An 8,435-nucleotide genomic window follows, 5' to 3' on the forward strand; every position below is an offset into this window, starting at 1 on the left:
TAGATTACAGTCGTATCTAATACAAAATTTCAAATTCAAGTTATAAAATATCTCAATAGTTTAACTTGTATGTATACATATTTTATTCACAATAAAATAATATCAATCCATATGTATTCAAATAATTTGACTATTGCACATGATAAAAGTATTATGGTTTGAACTTTTCAAATATATCTTAAAATATTTCGTAAATAAATTTTAGACACGAGAAACCATACCACTGAAAAATTGCATGCATATAGATGTTCGTAACACGCAGCGGAAGATAATAACAATCCTATGAAGATCTTTTCGTGTTTAAAATTTATTTACATGTCAAATCAGATCTAAGACGTACCTGGTGAAGAAAGTTCGTTTCAAAAATTTTCGATAGTACGAAAACTCTATACGTATCCACACCGAGACCGATCCTTACTATCAATCATTTGATCAATGAAACCCGCAAACAAATTGAACGAATTATTGTGCTAAAATTCTTCTCAAAAACCTTAGCCCAAACGTCAAAAAAAAAAACTGAATTTTCTTGTCAAGAATTTTACTTTACTCTTTCGATATCTCTATGGGTTTTACGGCTTCTCCGAGAAGCTATATTAGTCACGGTAATTTGACTATGTGTATATATACTCAAGCACCAACTGTTTCCCTTAGGTTAAAGAAAGGGAACCATGAAAGGACTTTGATGGCCTACACGTTCTTTATGGACTTTCTCGTTAACCCAACTCAAAGTTGGTTTTAACTATAAGTCCTTTCTTAATATTTTATATATAAATATTAACTATATATATATATCACACACACATATTCCAACCAAGAAATATATTTTAATTTTCTATTCCAAATAAAATTTTTTAATTCTTTTACAATATTAATTATCTTCTCTATGCTAGCAAAGAATCTAATCAGTTGCGTGTTGCATTGGTTCTGCTGAAATGAGCTAAGTGAAAGGCTTTACAGCCAATGAAGTGTTTATTCTACTAGTAGTTCAATAGTTATAATGAATTCTGGTATTCTCGCGTAGCGGCAAGATAGGTGTAGTGAAAGGCATAAAAATTAGAGGTTGAAGGTCAAGCTTGCGGTTCGGTGTTGATAGAATGTCACGAGCTCGGATAAGCTGGGGTGAATTCAGATGTTCAGAGTAAGCTGGCATTTTCTTTAGTGTCACTTGAGAATGGTGTTCTGTGGAAGAGGCTGTGTATTTAACTTGCGGGTTTTGATTCACTTGACAAAATTTGAACGGTTGGTGGTATGGATGTGCGGACTTTGCAACCTGAGTGGAAGGTTGTGGGAGCGTACCCCATGGGGATATTTGTATAAGTGTGACATGTGAGTCACTTGATGGTTAAGGATTGAAACCAAGTATGGAGGTAATGGTAATATCGCTAATGCGGGAGTTTATGCCTGAGAGGCATTCTATTCCTTGGGTTCTGGACTGTGTGAGTTTGTTTCGAATTTGACGGATGTTCTTATGTGTCATGGAAAGAGATTATTGTGGATACTTGAAAGGTTATTAGCCCAATATGGTATGATCAGAATCGGCTTGAGGTCCGTCGGAGGGTCTAATTGTGGATGTGTGCCCTACACCAGGCAGAGTGTGTTCATTCAGTATAGCATTGCTTATGGAGGAGTCTTCGGGCATTGGATGTTATTTTCGTCGTCAGCTATTTCATGTAATACTCTATTGTGCCATGTGGGTTATGAGACTGCTTGATTATTCTCACATGTGTTGTGGCCTCGTGTAGCCTGTGGTATTAGATGAGCAGGATGGACCTCGAGATGTAGATTATTTATCTCACCTTAGTCGTTCTTTGGTTTTGTGGCGTATTGTGCTATACGTCTCCCCAGAGTTGTATTTTTTCATTTAGCGTGCTTATGGCCGTTATTCGGTATTCCGTAGGTAGAAGTATTATGGCTTGATGAGTATGCCCTTAATTATTGTTATGAGTGGATCGGGTGGCACACCGCCACGGGTACATTATTCGGATCGGGTTGCACGCAACAATAGTGATATGTCGAGTATGGTTCCCTATATCTATTCCTGCGTATTTTGTTTCTCATTTTATGAGAAGGGTTCATAACATCTGTTCGACTGTTTATTTCGTTACGCGGGCTGGGTAATTCTTTTCAGGAGTTCGTTTCTCCTTATGTGTCATATTCGAGTTATAGCTTATCGGCGCATTGATGATATCATATGATGTCTGAGTCAGTGTTTGGGGTGGCTTATTGCCTGAGTAGCTTCTACCGGGTGAGACGAGATTATTGGGCCTGAAATTTGTGCAAATAGATTTATATAAGGTATATTTAAGAGCAAATATCATTATTGAGTTAAGAAGGAGGTAAAGGTTCTTGACAGGAGGAGAGACTCCGTGAATTATTGATTCTGCAGGTAGTTATGAGTTATACACGTCTCGTTTGTCGTGGCAGTATTGCGAGAGTTGGAACTGGGCTTATATATGTTATGAGGTATACTACTGGCTTCGGGTCAGTTGAAATTTCGGTTATTGTGCTTCGGGGAGATTTCCTTGGGCAAATGAGTTATGTGGTGCATGGGCTGATTTCAGCGGAGGAGCATGGTCACGCTGGGTTCAATGTCTGATGATTGATACAGTGTTCGTGTGTTAGAATCTGGTATCGTGGAGAAATTCGGAAGTTGGAACTTGGTTCTAAAGCTTGTTCGCTAAGGTTATAAGGAGAATTTGCAGTCTGGTTCGAGCAAATGTGTTCAACTGGAATGTGGTGGTATGGGTAGGTGCACAAGGTGTTGTACCGTGATTTTGGACAACTACGGAGCAGTCCTTAGCACGTTCGAGGACGAACATATATTTAAGTGCGGGGAAATGTAATGACTCGACCAGTCGTTTTGAGCTCTAGCACGTCGTTCAGCGGTTTGAGGCCTTGAGCAGCTTCACTTCAGGTGTAATGACTGGTACGTGTGGTCGGAATTGAATTTCGGGAAGTCCGGAGTTGTTTTGGAAGGAAAAATTCTAGTTTTGGAAGCTTTAGTAGGAAGAATTTACTAATGTGTGACTTTTGAGTAAACGACCTCGGAATCGGGATTAGAAGGTTCCAACAGGTTTGTATGATGATTTTGGTCTTGGGAGCATGACTGGATGTTTATTTGGAGGTCCGTAGGTCATTTCGGCATCAATTGGCGAAAGTTGGAAATTTGGATGATTTTGAGAAGTTTGCTTGGGAATGGAATTTTTGATATCGGGGTCTAATTCAGATTCTGATTCCAGAAGTGAGAGTAGGTCCGTAATGTCGATTATGACTTGTGTGCAAAATATGAGGTCAATCAGACATGATTTGGTACGTTTCGGCACAAGATATAGAATTTGAAAATTTAGAAATTTATAAGTTTGATTTGAGATGCGATTCATGATTTTGATGTTGTTTGACGTAATTTAAGGCGTCGACTAAGTTCGTATTATATTTTGGGACGCGTTGGTATAATTGGTTAAGGTCCCGAGGGCCTCGGTTGGATTCCAGATGGTCAATGGATCAAGTTTAGACTTGGAAGAAAGGCTTAAGTAGTTGTCTTCTGGTGTAACCGCACCTGTGAGATTTTGCCCGCAAGTGCATAGCCGCAGAAGCGGCCAAGAGGGATGTAGATACAGATTTCGTTGGGCAGTGCTAAGATCGCAGATGCGGCAATCTCGCTGCAGAAACGGGACCGTACCTGCGGAGTTGGCATCACAGAAGCGTGGGCGCAGATGGGCATGAGGGCCGCGGCCAGCGACCTTGGCTTGGTTTCTCGTAGGTGCTAGACTTGGAGTCGTAGAAGTGGCTATCGCAGAAGCAACCTTCTCACTGCAGAAGCGAAATTTGTGCTGGGCAGTGAGGCTTCTTTAAAACGGGGGTTTGGCCCATTTTCATCTCATTTCGTCCATGGGAGCTGATTTTGGAGCACTTTTGGAATGTTGTCTTCATCAACTATAATGGAGTAAGTGATTTCTTCACATTATGAATTAAATACATGGTTTTTATGTGGATTCAAGCATGAAAATTGGTAGAAACTGTGAGATTTTGAAAGAAACCTAGAAATTGATATTTTTGGATTTTTACCACGAAATTGGACATGAAATTTGGAATAAATCATATATTTGAGTTTGTGGTGTTATGGGTAAAGTTTATCTTCGAAGATTTCTGAAATACGGGCAAGTGTGTCCGAGGGTTAATTTTTATCGACTTTTCGAGCAGAGTTGGGAATTGTTTAAAATGATTAATTATGAGTATGAGAATATATTTTGATTGGCTTGTACAATTGTTTGAATAGTTTTGGATGGACGAGAATCAGTATCCGGTGTTTGAGAGGCTTTGGAGCCGGTTATGGAACTTCGGAGCAAGGTAAGTCTCATGTCTAATTATGTGAGGGGGAAACTACCTCTAGGTAATGTATTTGTTTATGTGTTACTTATTGCGGGGGCTACGTACGCACAAGTTGACGAGAGTCTGTGCGTAGCTAGATTCATGTTATGTCCGGGTAGATTTAGGCTCACATCATGCTATAGTTGTACCACTTGAGTTGTTTCCGTGTCTATTAAATTCCCTTATTTTACATTACGACTTGAGACTAGACTTGTGTAGAGTGATAGGCTTACTATTGTATAGATTTGATGGTCTTCATGATTAGCCGCGGATTAATTGTACTCTCCTTATAAAATTCTCCCGCGTTATGTATTCTCAACGAAAGGTTCTCTCAAAAATCTATAACTCACACGACTATTCTTGAGTGGGGTCGAGGACCCGACAAAGCTTCTTATTCTAATGGGATCGGGCCATTCGCCATGGCAAGATAAATACATCTATGGTTCGTGTCGTTCGACCCTCAACAGTGCGCACACAAATGGGATCGGCCTACGCCACGGCAGGATTTATGTACCACACTCTCATAGGAGCGGGCCGCTCGCCTCTACAATAAAATAGATGTATCTATGGTTTGGAAAATATTATGATGGATCGGGCCTAACGCCTCGGTATTTCTATGAAATACTATTATGAAATCATGCGTAAAAATGGGCAAGAAGCCATCATATATGTGAGCTTTCTTGATTGAGCTATGACGACCTATCTAGTAAGGTCCATATTATATATACTTCGATTGAGGAGGTAACTACTAGCTGAGAGCTTGAGATACCTCCGAGGAGAAAGTTGTATCACGTATTTACACCTGTTTTTTTCGTTTGCTTACTTTGATTCACATCTGTTTACTCCTACTATATCTGTCTTATTAGATCTCTAGTAAGTGTCGATGTTGACCCCTCGTCACTACTTCTCTGGGGTTAGGCTAGATACTTACTGGGTACGCGTTGATTTATGTACTCATGCTACATTTGCTGCATTTTTGTACTAGTACTTATATGTTTGATGGTCTTTTGGGCGCAACGATACGGCTATTACGGGGACTTTACCGTGAGATATTTTCCATGTTACGCTCCTCAACCTATAGAGTCTCCATTAGAGTTATTTATATTTTACCTGTCTAATTTATATTCTAGACAGATGTTATATTTTATTATATTTTCTAGTTGATACTCATGTATTTGTGACACCGAGTTCTGGAGATTTTCCTTCAGGGTACTCTTTATGGTGGTTCGTGTAAACATCTTTATTCACCCTATAAATTCTATTTATACTGTTCAATTAAGGAAAAGTATGATTTCAAATATTAAAATGAGTATTCGAATTAGTAAATCACTGTTGGCTTGTCTGACGGCGGTGTTGTGTGCCATTATGACCTTTTGTGAATTTGGGTCATGACAATTGTAATTCTTTCTGTCCTTATAGCTCTGGGTCACCCTAGGATATGGTTCAACTGTCAAATCCTAATAGGCGACCAACTATGTGTTCATGGAGGCCCTGATTTGGATCCTCGTGATCGAGCTGTCAAATATAATCGGCCATTAAATGACCTAAGAAACTTTTTTCTTCTTTTATTCAATTGCCCTGACCAAGGTCGTAGTTTGGTCATTTATAATTCATAACAACATGGAGCTTAAACTCATTACCTAGAGTTGACAGATTCCATCTTGATGAATCATTAATTCTACAAGCATTTAATCATACCAAATATCCTTTCAACTATCGCCCTAGGGCCATGGTGTCTAGTATCAAAGCACAATAAATAACTATTTAATTACTATGATGATCTGAGGTCAAAGGAAACTCTTACATCACATTCTTCAAGAGAATATCATATTGGCAGTTTATGGTAATTCTAACCATTTGAAATTATCCAATGAGTCGGTTCAATGATCATATCTCTATGTGCATCATCTATCTATGTGATTTAGTCAATGAGATCGACTAATCTTTATCCAATAAAGACGTTCAAATAAATATTGATCTAACCGGATTACTAATGTCCAAATTAATAATCTTACGATCAAGAACAAATTTAGATTAAATTATAAGAAGTTTTACTCTCATTATCATGATCTCCATTATGATGACAAGTCTCAAAATTTAATCAAGAACCTTATCAAGTTAATTAAGCAATTAATAATAACTATAATAAAAGAATATGAGATTCCATATATTTTTATATCAAATAACTTATTAGAAAAATATGTTTAAATTATCAAATATGAGATTGGATTTAGAGCATATCTAACGCCAGCTTTCTGTACGCCACTTGGCAATGATCGTGAACATAAATATGGGAAAAGACCATAGAAACGTGTCCGCAATACAAGTAAGTCAGAGCCAGGTAGTGCCACTTGGATGCTTACTGGGAGATAAATTTTCTTCTCCCTGTTATAGTAATGCGTAAGGACCTTATCATCACCGTTTCAGCTAGCTTCATACTTCCATATGGTATTTTCACATGGCAAATTCCTGGAATTATTCGCTCTTTAAGCTACATCTGGCATTTGCCACCGGCTCTCCATGTTAAAAGATAGAGATTTGACAGCTTTTTGTGTTTTGCAGTTAATATATCACAAGTCATTATATACTACTACGCAATATATATACACGCATACACACAAATTATACGAATAACAACGATTGTTCTTGTTTGGAGATGGAAGTACGTAGATGAAGAAAAGAGAAAGAAGAAGTAGTTTAGGCGTACTCAGCGTGGCTCCATCCATACAATTGCAAAGATTGACGGTGCCACGCTGCGTGCGACTGAACTATGCCCTCTTTTTATCTTGTGCATGACCTAGTGAAAAATTTCCATCTTTATATCCAAACTTATATGTTTACTTATAATCGATGTGCATACAACGACGCTGTTCTTCTCTTCCTAGCTCCATTTCTATTTATTATTTTTCTTGCATCATGAGGAGTCTTTGAGCATATATATAGACGTTGCTTGTTTTTGCCTTTTCACTTTTTCTCTTCTTCTTCCTTTTTCCCTCAGTCCTCTTCCATGGCATTTGATATTAATTAATGGAGTATTTGTGGAGTCTGAGCCTGTGGTGTTAACGTATATATCGATCCATGCATGCATGCAGTTTCCTAAATGGTACATGTCCACTGCCCACTGAGGATTAGATCATTTTTGATGAAAACTAATTATGCTGCAGCCTGCATGCATGCAGAAATGCAATTATGCAATCTGTTTTCTCCTTGTTTAAAGGGGACGTCGTAGCTTAGGCGAAGAGGAAATTATAGAAAGCCACAACTTGGGACTAGTGTGGTGTTAGAAGCGTGTCACTATCTCATCACACACTTTTTTATTTGCTTAATTATACTTAGCAATACACTGTTGCCGTTTTTATTTGCTTAATTATACTTAATTAGCAATACACCGTTGCGGTAACGTTGATTCTTTTCTTCATGAATATTTCTTTCATAAATATAGGTGATGGAAGAATTGAATCAAATCTCTATTTACTCTGATATCATGAGGATCAATTGTGCATCTCTCCATTTTCTTTCTTTATGTTTTCTTCTTCATATTTGTTTCAGGCGAAGAGGCAAACAAGTGTATGGTCAATATGAGGCTAGTGCAGAAACGTATCTAAATATGTACGTACGTGTTTTGCGCATGGTCATTCCAGGAATGTAAATTGTGTTTTCTAATGTATTTCCTGACAAAATTATATTAGTGCTGAAAATATAATTCTGTTACGTTTATGGCCAGATCGTCCTGTTTGGTTTCAATACGTAGAACTTCTTACAATTTCTCCTCCTTATCATGTCCTTTTCAAAGTCAGTTATCGCAAAAGCTTACCAGTTCAATCTAATTTAACTATACTGGATTGATTGCATAAATTTTTGAAAAATTAGTATAAATGTAGTTTTTAGTTTTCTTAGATCACTCTTTCATTTTAACGGATGGAATATATAGGCAAAAAGTTGTATTGAACATATATAATCTAATTCATTAGTTATACTAACTTTATTACTCAAATAATATGATCGCTCTTAACTCGGATTTATTGCCAATACAATATGGTTTATGAGTTTAGGGTCGAGCTTCACAG

General features: G+C 37.7%; 1 long non-coding RNA gene across 1 annotated transcript; it reads left to right on the forward strand.

The window, feature by feature from the left end:
- Positions 1 to 6,828: 6,828 nt before the first annotated feature.
- On the forward strand, positions 6,829 to 8,085 carry LOC138900753 (uncharacterized). Its single transcript, XR_011411999.1, has 2 exons — positions 6,829 to 7,471; positions 7,918 to 8,085. It is a non-coding gene; the product is annotated as an uncharacterized lncRNA (long non-coding RNA).
- Positions 8,086 to 8,435: the final 350 nt, after the last annotated feature.

This window comes from Nicotiana tomentosiformis, chromosome 11, assembly GCF_000390325.3.
Source record: "Nicotiana tomentosiformis chromosome 11, ASM39032v3, whole genome shotgun sequence".
Taxonomy (NCBI): Eukaryota; Viridiplantae; Streptophyta; class Magnoliopsida; order Solanales; family Solanaceae; genus Nicotiana; species Nicotiana tomentosiformis.